Genomic DNA, 14591 nt, shown 5'->3' on the forward strand with positions numbered 1-14591 from the left:
ATCCCCAGTTAATCTAAGGAACTTCCCAAGGCTCCACTTCTTAAAGGTCCACAACCTCCCATTACCATACTGGGGACCATTCCCCCAACACATGATTCTTTAGGCAACCACATTCAATCCTCATCAGAGATGATACTTTTATATTAGCTATTCATGGCTAACATGGCTGTCTTTGTTTAGCTTAAATCATTTCTGCCCCCTCACACCTCCCATTAATACAGCATTTTCTTTTTTTTTTCACCAATACAACAGTTTATTTCAATTTGACTGTAGTTGCCGTTTATTATCTGACCAGATTACAAAAATACCATAGGAGACACCTTAGTTCATCCTTCTAATAAGTCTGTTGATTTGGTCTTCCCTGTTGCCAGCATCCCCACCCTCTACAAAATGGGTGGTCTTTTTCTTCATCCCACCTCGGGGAGAAGATAACTTGAAGGGCCACAAGAAGTTATTTGCTTCCTTGAAGTGTTTCCCAACAGTATAGATCTCGTGAATCAGATCCTCCATGCAGATGATATTGTATTTACCAAGAGAGCGGGCAATCAGAGTGTTATCTGTCAAAGCAATTCGTTTCTTATTGATTTTGCCATAGCCACGTTTGTAAATTAGTTCATTTACTGACTTCAGATTTGGGTACCCCCATGCAATATATGGCTCCACAATCCTCAGCATGTTAATCGAGGCCTTGTTGAGCTTAACAAAGGTGCCATTAAGATCTGGTGAAGGCGAAGAAGCTGCAGCACTTTTCGGACTTTGGGGCTCACATCATTGATACCTCTGATCCTGATGACAAATGCCAACTTGGGTTCTGCAGGGACGTAGAAGTTGCCAGCTTTTCTTGCCATCCTCGCCAACCGAATTTCAGTTCTGTACATCTGCCTGTATTCCTTGTGGTAGTGCTTCGCCTTCTCATAGATAGCTTCCTCATTGCCTTTCGAAGCATCTTTTGGGCAAACTTCTTCCTCAGGCGCTTGATCTTCAGCTCTGCGAAGTTCCTCCGCTTTTTTTTTTTTTTTTATTAAACTTTTATTTAATGAATATAAATTTCCAAAGTATAGCTTATGGGTTACAATGGCTTCCCCCCTCCCATAACTTCCCTCCCGCCCGCAACTCTCCCCTTTCCCGCTCCCTTTCCCCTTCCATTCATGTAAAGATTCATTTTCAATTCTCTTTGTATACAGAAGATCAGTTTAGTATATATTAGGTAAAGATTTCAACATTTTGCCCATATAGCAACATAAAGTGAAAAAACTACCATTGGATTACTAATTATAGCATTAAATAGCAATGTACAGCACATTAAAGACAGAGATCCTACATTATTTTTTTTTCAAATTAATTAATTTTCTATGCCATTTCCATTTTAACACCAGGTTGTTTTTTTTTTTTTCATTTCCAATTCTCTTTATATACAGAAGATCACTTCAGTATATAATTAGTAAAGACCTCATCAGTTTGTGCCCACACAGAAACGCAAAGTATAAAAATACTGTTTCAGTACTAGTTATAGCATCACTTCGCTTTAGACGACACATTAGGGACAGATCCCACATGGGGTGTAAGTACACAGTGACTCCTGTTGCTGACTTAACAATTTGACACTCCTGTTCATGGCGTCAGTAATCTCCCTAGGCTCTAGTCATGAGTTGCCAGGGCTATGGAAGCCTTTAGAGTTCGCTGACTTTGATCTTATTCCGATAGGGTCATAGTCAAAGTGGAAGTTCTCTCCTCCCTTTGGAGAAGGGTACCTCCTTCTTTGATGGCCCCGTTCTTTCCACTGGGATCTCACTCACAGAGATCATTCATTTAGGTCTTTTTTTTTTTTCCATGATATCTTGGCTTTCCATGCCTGCTATACTCTCATGGGCTCTTCCGCCAGATCCGAATGCCTTAAGGGCTGATTCTGAGGCCAGAGTGTTGTTTAGGACATCTGCCATTCTATGAGTCTGCTGTGTATCCCACTTCCCATGTTGGATCTTTCTCTCCCTTTTTGGTTCTATCAGTTAGTATTAGCAGATACTTGTCTTGTTTGTGTGATCTCTTTGACTCTTAGACCTATCAGAGCTATCAATTGTGAGCTGAAATTGATCACTTGGACTAGTGCGATGGCATTGGTACATGCCATCTTGATGGGATTGTGTTGGAATCCCCTGGCACATTTCTAACTCCACCATTTGCGGCCAGTCCGATTGAGCACGTTCCAAATTGTTCATCTCCTCCCACTCTTTTTCCACTCTTAGATTTAACAGGGATCACTTTTCAGTTAAAATTTAAACACCTAAGAATAATTGTGTGTTAATTACTGAGTTCAACCACTAGTACTAGAACAACAACAACAACAAATACTAAAAAGGATAAAGTATTACATTGTACATCTAAAGTCAGGACAGGAGCTGATCAGTTCATTGTTGCTTATAGTGTCCATTTCACTTCCACAGGTTTCCTCTTTGGCGCTCAGTTGTCACCGATCAGGGAAAACAAATGATATTTTTCTCTTTGGGACTGGCTTAATTCACTCAGCATGATGTTTTCCAGATTGCTCCATCTTGTTGCAAATGACTGGGTTTCGTTGTTTCTTACTGCTGTATAGTATTCTATGGAGTACATGTCCCATAGTTTCTTTATCCAGTCTACTGTTGATGGGCATTTGGGTTGGTTCCAGGTCTTAGCTATTGTGAATTGAGCTGCAATAAACATTAATGTGCAGATGGCTTTTTTATTAGCCAAATTAAGTTCCTTTGGGTAAATTCCAAGGAGTGGGATGGCTGGGTTGTATGGTAGGGTTATGTTCAGGTTTCTGAGGAATCTCCAGACAGACTTCCATAGTGGCTTAACCAGTTTGCATTCCCACCAACAGTGGGTTAGTGTCCCTTTTTCCCCACATCCTCTCCAGCATCTGTTGTTGGTAGATTTCTGAATGTGAGCCATTCTCACCGGGGTGAGATGGAACCTCATTGTGGTTTTGATTTACATTTCTCTGATTGCTAGTGATCTTGAACATTTTTTCATGTGTCTGTTGGCCATTTGGATTTCCTCTTTCGAAAAATGTCTATTGAGGTCCTTGGCCCATCTCTTAAGAGGGTTGTTTGTTTTGTTGTTGTGGATTTTCTTGATTTCTTTGTAGATTCTGGTTATCAATCCTTTATCTGTAGTATAGTTTGCGAATATTTTTTCCCATTCTGTCGGTTGCCTCTTCACTTTCCTGACTGTTTCTTTTGAAGTACAGAAACTTCTCAATTTGATGCAATCCCAAATGTTAATTTTGGTTTTGACTGCCTGTGCTGTTGGAGTATTTTCCAGGAAGTCTTTGCCTGTGCCTATATCTTGCAGGGTTTCTCCAATGCTCTCTAATAATTTGATGGTTTAGGGTCATAGATTTAAGTCTTTAATCCATGTTGAGTGAATTTTTGTGTAAGGAGATAGGTATGGGTCTTGCTTCAAGCTTCTGCACGTGGAAATCCAATTTTCCCAGCACCATTTATTGAATAGACTGTCCTTATTCCAGGGATTAGGTTTGGATCTTTGGTCAAATATAAGTTGGCTGTAGATGTTTGGATTGATTTCTGGTGTTTCTATTCTGTTCCATTGGTCTATCCATCTGTTTCTGTACCAGTACCATGCTGTTTTGATAACAACTGCCCTGTAGTATGTCCTAAAATCAGGTATTGTGATGCCTCCGGCTTTGTTTTTGTTGTACAGGATTGCTTTGGCTATTCGAGGTCTTCTGTGTCTCCATATGAATTTCAGCATCATTTTTTCCAGATCTGAGAAGAAGGTCTTCGGGATCTTGATGGGTATTGCATTGAATGTATAAATTGCTTTTGGGAGAATAGACATTTTGATGATATTGATTCTTCCAATCCATGAGCATGTAAGATTTCTCCATTTTTTGGTATCCTCTTCTATTTCTTTCTGTAAGGTTTTGTAGTTTTCATCGTAGAGATCTTTAACGTCTTTGGTTAAGTTTATTCCAAGGTATTTGATTGTTTTTGTAGCTATTATGAATGGGATTGATTTTAGAAGTTCTTCCTCAGCCATGGCATTGCCTGTGTATACAAAGTCTGTTGATTTTTGTGCATTGATTTTATATCCTGCTACTTTGCCAAACTCTTCGATGAGTTCCAGCAGTCTCTTAGTAGAGTTCTTTGGGTCCCCTAAATAAAGAATCATATCATCTGCAAAGAGGGATAGTTTGAGTTTGTCCTTCCCGATTTGTATCCCTTTAATTTCTTTTTCTTGCCTAATAGTTCTGGCCAAAACTTCCAGAACTATGTTGAATAGCAGTGGTGAGAGTGGGCATCCCTGTCTGGTACCAGATTTCAGTGGAAATGCTTCCAACTTTTCCCCATTCAATAGGATGTTGGCCGTGGGTTTTTCATATATTGCTTTGATTGTATTAAGGAATGTTCCTTCCATACCCAGTTTGCTTAGAGTTTTCATCATGAAAGGGTGTTGTATTTTATCAAATGCTTTCTCTGCGTCTATTCAGATAATCATATGGTTTTTCTTCTGCAGTCTGTTAATGTAGTGTATTACGTTGATTGTTTTGCGAATGTTGAACCATCCCTGCATACCGGGGGTGAATCCCACTTGGTCTGGGTGGATGATCTTTCTGATGTGTTGTTGCATTCTATTGGCCAGAATTTTATTGAGTATTTTTGCATCTATGTTCATTAGGCATATTGGTCTGTAATTCTCTTTCAATGTTGCGTCTCTTTCTGGCTTAGGAATTAAGGTGATGCTGGCTTCATAGAAAGAATTTGGGAGGATTCCCTCTTTTTCGATTGCTCTGAATAGTTTGAGAAGAATTGGAGTTAGTTCTTCTCTAAATGTCTGGTAGAACTCAGCAGTGAATCCATCTGGCCCTGGGCTTTTCTTTGTTGGGAGGGCCTTTATTATTGTTTCAATTTCTGTGTCAGTTATTGGTCTGTTTAGGTTTTCTATGTCTTCCTGGCTCAATTTAGGGAGGTTGTATGTGTCCAAGAATCTGTCCATTTCTGATAGATTTCCCTGTTTGCTGGCATACAAGTCCTTGTAGTAATTTCTGATGATTCTTTTTATTTCTGTGGCGTCTGTTGTTACGTTTCCCATTTCATCTCTGATCCTATTGATTTGGGTCTTTTCTCTTCTTTTTTTAGTTAGTTGGGCCAATGGGGTGTCAATTTTGTTTATTTTTTCAAAAAACCAGCTCCTCGTTTGGCTGATTTTTTGTAATGTTTTTTTTGGATTCAATCCTGTTGATTTCTTCTCTGATTTTAATTATTTCTCTTCTCCTACTGGGTTTGGGTTTGGTTTGCTGCAGATTTTCTAGATCCTTGAGATGACTTGAAAGCTCATCTATTTGATGCCTTTCCAATTTCTTGATGTAGGCACCTATTGATATAAACTTTCCTCTTAACACTGCTTTTGTTGTATCCCATAGGTTTTGGTATGTTGTGCTGTTATCCTCATTTACTTCCAGAAAATTTTTGATTTCTCTTTTAGTTTCTTCTATGACCCATTGTTCATTCAGGAGCATGTTGTTTCCTCCGCTTTTTCTTCAGGGTTTCTGGCACAGCAGGAACCTTCTTCTTCTCTTCGGCACCCTCCATGGTTCCAGCCTGAAAAGAGAGTAATACAGCATTTTCTAACTAGTAGGCCCAGAATATATATTTGCTGCATTAGCTCTGAAATGACACCTTTCAAGTAGTGTGTTTATGAACTATAGAGTTAAGTCAACTTTCAACATTACCCCCAGAAAGGCTCTGAAAATTATTTTGTATATTGGAAGAAGATTCATACAAATCTAGGAAGAAGTAGTAATTGTAGTAATCCCCCTACCTGTTTCAGATGCCTCAGAGATACTAGGAAAGGCTGCCTCACAAATGGGTCCTTCACAAGCTAAGCACAATTGTAATTAGCAGTAAGTCCAAAACATAACTCTCACAAACATCTGAACCATGTGAAGTTTAGCAGGGTCAACAGCAGTGTCTGCTGTAAGATTTCAGCTTTGTTTCTGGCTTTAACTTTTTTTTTTTTTTACAGGCAGAGTGGACAGTGAGAGAGAGACAGAGAGAAAGGTCTTCCTTTTGCCGTTGGTTCACCCTCCAATGGCCGCCGCGGTAGCGCGCTGCGGCCGGCGCACCGCGCTGTTCCGATGGCAGGAGGCAGGTGCTTATCCTGGTCTCCCATGGGGTGCAGAGCCCAAGCACTTGGGCCATCCTCCACTGCACTCCCTGGCCACAGCAGAGAGCTGGCCTGGAAGAGGGGCAACCGGGACAGGATCGGTGCCCCGACCGGGACTAGAACCCGGTGTGCCGGCGCCACAAGGCGGAGGATTAGCCTGTTGAGCCACGGCGCCGGCCTGGCTTTAACATTTTTGTGTTTAGAACAGTGGTTTTCTTTCTTTCTTTCTTTTTTTCTTTTTCTTTTTGACAGGCAGAGTTAGACAGTGAGAGAGACAGAGACAGAGAGAAAGGTCTTCCTTCCGTTGGTTCAACCCCCAAATGACTGCCACGGCCGGTGTGCTGCGCCGATCTGAAGCCAGGAGCCAGGTGCTTCCTCCTGGTTTCCCACGCAGGTGCAGGGCCCAAGCACTTGGGCCATCCTCCACTGCACTCCCGGGCCACAGCAGAGAGCTGGACTGGAAGAGAGGCAACCGGGACAGAATCCAGTGCCCCATCCGGAACTAGAATCCAGGGTGCCAGTGCTGCAGGTGGAGGATTAGCCTAGTGAGCCACGGCGCCGGCCTAGAACAGTGGTTTTCAAAGTGCTATCCTTGGATTAGTGTCATCAACATTACCCTGGAATTTGTTAGAAATGCAGATTCTGTGCTTCTCCCCAGACCTATTTATCAGAAGCTCTGACATGTGCCTCAGTAGTCACTGCAGCAAGGCCTCCAGGAGATGCTGAAGAACGCTGAACCTCAAGGACTACTGATTCAGAACTCCTTCAATTCTCGCACTCCTTCATTATCATTACTTTGTATGTGTCCTTAAAACCTGACACCCGGCCGGCGGATTCTGTCCCGGTTGCCCCTCTTCCAGGCCAGCTCTCTGCTGTGGCTCGGGAGTGCAGTGGAGGATGGCCCAAGTGCTTGGGCCCTGCACTGCATGGGAGACCAGGAGAAGCACCTGGTCCTGCCATCGGATCAGCGCGGTGCGCTGGCCGCAGCACGCCAGCCGCGGCGGCCATTGGAGGGTGAACCAACGGCAAAAGGAAGACCTTTCTCTCTGTCTCTCTCTCTCACTGTCCACTCTGCCTGTCAAAAAAACAAAACAAAACAAAACAAAAAAACCCTGACACCCTTAAGAAGAGCCCTAAGTTAACCAACTCTAATCATGGATGATTATGTATCAAGAAATAAAAGTATTGCAACTATACCAAGAACAATGGACACCAAAGTTTATGAAATAAAAGTAGATATGATCCATTATCTTAGTCTATCATCCACTAGAAAAGCTGCTTCAAAATCTTCCTTTTTAATTATTCTTCTTAAACCTATCTTTCTTTATGCAATGTCATTCAAGATAAATCACTTCTCACTCAATATGTTTTCCCATTTATTCCCTAGTTGTGTGACAGAAGTCTGTTTTCCATTACTAATTTACAGTCAATGAACAGCATTTTAAATTGGGCATGATTTTGCAGACTTGCTTAGGGGCTAATTTACAATCCTATCATTGCTACTATAGGGAAATGCAGTCTCACTTTCTAAAATCCAACATACAAAGCATTGGAGCGTGGCAAATTGGTGCATTGGGAACTTCCTCTGCTGGGGAAAGATACTGTGCCTCATGAAGTTCTTCAGCTCCTAATTCAGTGTGAAAACTTGGCTCCAAAGAATAAGCCTTCCATTGAGCGTCACTAGGCGGCTTGACTAGAGCAGGGATGGCAGTGACCTGTGGTAGAATTTTCTTCTTGGGTGCTTGAGTTCTTGAAAGATACTGACTAACTCTTCAATGCTTTCCCTGGAAGAACTTCACTTTTGGAGTTTCCTCTTTTATATTTAATCATTTTATACTGGTAAGCCGTAAGGACCTCTGAGAAGGAGAACGTTTTCAGGTGTTATCTTGGTTAGTTCTCATTTCCCATTTTATTTTCTTTATAACATTTATGTTCATAATATTGTTTTATTTATTCCTTCATTGTCTTTCTTACATGCTATTATGTAAGCTATATGAACAAAAGAACCCTGTCTATCTTATTTACTGAAGTTTTTTCGGTACTTAGAATATTCTGGATTCACAGATGATCCAAAGTCTTTTAAAAATGTTTACTTATTTGAGAGACAGAGAGGCAGAGCCAGAGAGAGGGCTCCCATTTACTGGTTCACACCTGAAATACCTTCAACAGCCTGAGCTCGTCAGGCTAAAGCTAGGAGCTGGACCTCAATGTAGGTCTACCATTTATGTAGCAGGGACCCAACCACTTGAGCCATCACTGCTCTTCCAGAGTCTTCATTAGTAGGAAACTAGAGTCAGGAGTTGGAGCTGGGAATCAAATGTAGGCATTCTGATGCAGGATGTGGGCTTCTTAACTGGTGTCTTAAATGCTAGACAAAACATCTGCCCCCAATAACTATTTCTTAATGAATGGAATAAAGAGTTGGGATAGAATAAGAGGTTGTGTCCAGAAAGAGTTAATTTTCTGACTCATGGGATTAAGAGAAGATGATCCTATTATAGGTCTAGTTGACTTCTGCCTTGACACATTGAACTTCTGAACTATAGTTATATTGTTAATTTGCAAGGTTGTTTCTAGACTAAAGATAGTATCTGATATTAGCATTGTGATAAATGTCAGAGAAGCTAAGTTTTTTTCCTTATTTCTCCTCAGATAAAGTTGACATCTGTACATTTTTATCTTCAGGATTGATGTGTTTAGCATTATGATGCCACTTTTTGAAAGAAACTTATTTGAAAACATCCTTTGACATTGGGACCAGAAATTGCTAACAAGTTTATTGAGACATTTCTTACCCTACTCCCTTTACTGTATCCAGACCTGGTTGGATTTTCTAGAACACTGGCACAAGTTTTGTTTCTCTTATGAAAACTCTAAACTTGAGTAAGAAATACTATTCTGAATGCAAATAGAAATAGAATAGAAACATCCCCATATAGAATTGATAGTAGTTGGGGCTGGCACTGTGGTTCAGTAGGTTGCCTGCAATCCTGGCATCCCATAATTGGAGCACCAGCTTGAACCCTGGCTTTTCCACTTCCAATCTGTCTCCCTGCTAATGAACCTAGAAAAGCAGTGGATGATGGCCTGAGTACCCTCCCCTCTGCTATTCATATGGGAGGTCTGGATGGAGTTCCAGGCTCCTGAGTCTGGACCAGCTGTGGCTATTAGTGAATCAGTGGCTCGGAAATCTCTCTCTTGAGGTGTCACTCTGCTTTTCAGATAACTCAATCAATCAATCAATATTTTTAAGATTTATTTCCTGGTGAGGTAGAGGGACAGAGAGAGTAGGAGAGAGAGAGGTCTTCCATCTGCTAGTTCACTCCCCAAATGACTGCAATGGCTGGGGCTGGGCTGATCCAAAGCCAGGAGCCAGGAGCCTTTTCCAGGTCTCCCATGTGGGTGCAGGGGTGCAAGCACTTGGGCCATCTTTTACTGCTTTTCTAGACCATAAGCAGAGATCTGGACTGGAAGAGGAGCAGCTGAGACTTGAACCAGTGCCTATATGGAATGCTGATGCTGCAGGTAGAAGCTTAACCTTCTATTCCACAGTGCTGGCCCCTAAAGAAATGTTTTTTTTTTTTTAAGATTTATTCATTTATTTGAAAGAATTACACAGAGAGAGAAGAGGCAGAGAGAGAGAGACACAGAGAGGTCTTCCATCTGATGGTTCACTTCTCAGATGGCCGCAATGGCCGGAGCTGTGCTGATCCGAAGCCAGGAGCCAGGAGCTTCCCTCGGGTCTCCCATATGGGTGCAGGGGCCCAAGGACTTGGGCCATCTTCTATTGCTTTCCCATGCCACAGCAGAGAGCCGGATTGGAAGTGGAGCAGCCAGGACTAGAACCGGCGCCCATATGGGATGCCGGCACTTCAGGTCAGGGCATTAACTCCCTGCACCAAAGCGCCAGCCCCTAAATAAATCTTTAAAAGGAAGAATTTATAATAGTTGTGGCTGCAAAATTTCATTATTAAGAGAGTTCGAGGGGACGGCCTTGTGATTGAGTGAGTCAAACCACCACTTCTGATCTGGCTCCCTGCTTAAGTTCCTGGTAAAGCATCAAATCGTGGCCCGAGTACTTGGTCCCCTGTCTCCCATGTGGGAGACCTGGATAGCATTCTGGGATCCTGGCTTTGGCCTGGCCTAGCCCCTACCATTGCAGACATTTGGGGAAAGAACCAGTATGTGGAAGTTCTCTTTCACTCTCTCTACCTCTCTCTGTCACTCCTCCTTTCAAATAAATAAATTATTTTTTTGAAAAAGAGTTTGAAACAATAATATGGTTAAAGCTGAGAGTGAGAGCACTTGTTTTGAAATTTAATTTGGATATGAAATACATTATTTCTGTACTGAGATATTTGCATGGGATGCCTAAGGGTGGCAAGTGGAGAACTGATCATTAACCGTACACAAGACCTTAACTTCTTCAAATTGTGGTTTAAATGATAAAGTCAACAAGCAGGGTAAGTGCTTTTATCAAAAAGATAAGTGGAATTTTGGGATGCAAAGTAATCATGCATGATTTTTTTACTTAGACAATATTTGCCATCTAGCTTAAGAAACAAGAGGGTTTTACAAAGGTCTCATCTTGGTACTATTTGCTATTGATTTTGAAGATATCTTGAATGATTATATTTTTCAATGTAGTATATTTAAAATAGAACTTGTTTGAGAAATCCAAAATATACAATACACATAAAAATAAATTCTTAATGTTATCTTTAATTTTTTTTTAAATAAGTGAAGGCAAACAGTGCTTACTGGAACAGACCAGGTAAATCAGAACAATACTCCCACTGACAATAATTACAAAAGCTGGGTAAAATGTAAAACAGTATCTACACTGTCGTTGGGCATAGCCTGTAAAGCTGGCATTCCATTTGGGTACCAGTTCATTGTCTGGTTGCTCCAGTTCTGATCCAGCTTCCTGTTAATGGCCTGGGAAAGTACTGTAAATGGTCTAAGTACTTGGGCACCTGTCACCATGTGGGAAACCTAGATGAAGCTTTTCACTTCTGACTTTGACCTGGCTTGAGCCCCGGCCATTTTGGCCACTTGGGAAGTGAAGCAGTGGATCAAAGACCTCTCTCTCTCTCTCTAACTCTGATTTTCAAAACAAAACAAATAAACAAAAAAACCATGATGACAAGCAGTTACAAGAATATGAATAGGAGCACAAGAAAATAAGACAATCTAATAGAAATAGTGAACAATAGAAACATACAAAGATGTTGCAGTTATTTATGTTATCAGATTCAAATTTTTTCTTTTTTTCTTTTTTATTTTTTTAATTCTTTTTATTTGCTTCAAATAGTGCTCACTTAAAAATAATATGTAGACATTTATATTCATAAGATGGTATAGCTAACATTCAAAGCAAAAAAATCTTTGAAGATTATATACTTATTACTAAGGAGCTTGTAAATTTGCACATTATTGGCATTAGCAACATTAGAGTTTATTTCCAACTAGTAATTTGTATAGAAGAACAATGAGGAAAATTTCAACCATTATAATCAGTAAAAGAGTATAATTTTGTATTCCACAAAAGACAATGATAATGTTTAGCAACAGCTTTGCTTATAAAGTACAAGGGAACTTCAAATTGAAGAAACATAGGTACAGGCTTGTGAGAGGAATTCAAAGTGTTTCTCAGTTTTTCTTTTTAGCATAGACACTCAGATTGGAAATGATAAAGGGCTAAAAGACAGTATGCTCAGCATTGTTTTCAAAAAGTTGGAAAGTTGAACCCAATGAGAATTAAGGAAATAAAAAAAAATGCAACAGCAGAAATTAATAAAATAAAGGAACACAGCAGAGAAGATCAACCCAGAAACTGGTTCAAAATTGATAAAATCTTGATGAGACTGATTAAAAAAAATGAGTGAAACACAATGTAGAAATGCTAAGATCAAACTATAGATGGTTGCAGATATAATAATGCAAAGATGTAATGAATAATACATGATTTGTGCCAATAAATTAAAAATTTAGATCAGATGGATATATGCCAAACAAATTGAACTTTTAAGACTGATACCAGAAGAAATAGAAAAGTTAAGCAATCTTCTATCAAAGATACTAAGGGAATTCTAGGATGGCTGAATACGGAAACAATGTGCTGCTTTTGGCTAGGGGAAATAACATAAGAAAAGTGGTGGAAGTATATTCCCAGGGGGGACCAGGGGGGAGTTAGAGAGAAGCTTGTAGTGGAAATTCTACAGAAAGGAGAGGGATGCCATGGAGCAGCGTGGAAAGTGTGGACATGTGGCAGAGAGCAGGGACGCCACCCACGACCCCCACAGCTGGGGGACAGAGGGGAAGCCAGCTTCTGAGAACAACGTGAGAGTGGGCTGCAGCAGCCTGTGCACTGGGGATATTGCGTGAGGGAGAATCTTGCAGACAACCCTGACTTTGAGTCTAGCCTGGAGCCCTAGCAGGAAGCAGGGTACCCACCTAACCCAGTGAGGGAAAAGCATGTTTCTTTCCTCCTATTCCCCGACAAGGGCGTCTGGTAACCAGCAAGGATAAGGCAGCGTCTTGATACCAGTAGAGGCTGCAGTAGTTCTAGTGCATGTGTGACCAGGGGATGTGACCAGAGGGAGAAATGCACATTCCCCACTGACTTTGAGTTTGACTAGGAGGGTTGGCAGGGGCCTGGACACCCCCTTAGGGCTGTGAAGTGCTTCCATCCCCTGATCCTGTCACAGGTTCTAGGGCTCAAACTGCCAAGGCAGAGCACCCACAAGCAGCTGACTTGGGGAATGTCTTTCTCTCTCTGTGAAAGCTCATGGGGCTGAGAATCCTCTGCACCCCATGACTGTGGGAACCTTGTGCACTGTGACTGCATGTTAGGGTGTTGGGTGTAGCTGGGTCTCTGGGCTGTCACTGTGCCTAGTGTCAGAGGCTCAGTGCTCCCTGTCTGCCCGAGGTGAGCCACTGAAGAGGGTTCTGTGCTCACAGTGAGGACTGCACGGATTCTTTGTGTGGTTCAAGCACTTGAGTAGGTTGGGTTTATACCCACTGTGGGCAAACCCTGGGCATTGATCATCTTGCAAGAGAGGAGATGAGGTTTTGATTATGCCAGCAGATGTAGTCATACCCTTCCCCTGCTAACAATAGAGGAAATCTACAATGAGTAACTTGGGTTGTTACCCTGGATTCTTGCCCCACCCTTGAGTACTGAGCCACAGGTCCCTGGCTGCATCCAGCATATGCCTCTGGGTATCCACTGAAGGAGCAGACACTCCACTAAGACACAGAGGCATAGTTGAAAGAGAAAATCCATTAGAGGAGAAAACCAACAACTATTTCCACAAATGCTGAAAGATAAATGCAGAAATACAAGAAAAAACAAGGAAGAGAACATGACTCCCTAAAAAGGAACATAATACTTCAGTATTAAAATGTGAAGATGAGGGAATTGATGAAATTGCCTGAAAATGAATTCAAATGAATGATCATAAAATTACTCAGAACCACTGAGAAACAAATTCACGAGATAAAGAAATCCATACACAATATGGATGAAAAATTTTCCTGAGAGATTATGGTATTAAAGAGAAATCAAACTAAAATATTAGAAATGAAGAATACAATATGCCAAAAAGAAAATACAGTATAAAACCTCAGCAACACACTTGGTGAGGCAGAAGAAAGAATGTGTTAGAGGAAAATCCTTGGAAATATCCCAGGAACACACACAAAACGTAGAAAAACTGAAAATAGCATTTGAGATTTATGAAATATTATCAAATGACTAAACCTACATGTCTTTGGAGTTCCTGAAAGTGTAGAAAGAGAGAATGAATTAGAAGGAAAATTCAGCAAAATAATAGCAGAAAGAAAGAAATGGACATCCAAGAACAGGAAGAGCTTCACTATGATACATTGTAGTCAAACTTTTAACAATAAAATATAAAGAATGGAGAGATGTAGTCTAAGTCCTAAAAGAAAAAGATGTCAACCCAGAATATTGTACTCAGCAAAGCTCTTGTTTATAAATGAAGGTGAAATAAAGACCTTCTGTAACAAACAAATTAAACAAATTTTTCACCAGTTATCCAGCCTTAGAAATGATTCTTAAGCAATTATATATATATATATATATATATATATATATATATATGTATGTATAGGTATACACACACACATATATGTGGGGGGTGTGTGTGTGTGTTCAGTTAAGCCAATTTTATTCCAGGAATGTGAAGTTCATTTAATAATATAAAATCAATTAATGTAACTCACCACATTAATAAAATAAAGCAAAACACACAGTCAAATAAATACAGTGAAGCATTTAATTAAATACAGCATTTATTCATGATAAAGGAAATATTCCTTAATCTGATGAAGTACACTTAAAAATTTCTATTTCAAACAAGCTGTTGAAAACTTTTCTTTGGCTATTGAGCTAAAAC

At 40.6% G+C, this 14591-nt stretch overlaps 1 pseudogene; it reads right to left on the bottom strand.

Moving 5' to 3' along the window:
• Nucleotides 1-252: 252 nt before the first annotated feature.
• On the bottom strand, nucleotides 253-985 carry LOC133756767 (large ribosomal subunit protein uL30-like; annotated as a pseudogene).
• Between the last annotated feature and the right edge of the window lie 13606 nt (nucleotides 986-14591).

Source organism: Lepus europaeus, chromosome 3, assembly GCF_033115175.1.
Source record: "Lepus europaeus isolate LE1 chromosome 3, mLepTim1.pri, whole genome shotgun sequence".
Taxonomy (NCBI): Eukaryota; Metazoa; Chordata; class Mammalia; order Lagomorpha; family Leporidae; genus Lepus; species Lepus europaeus.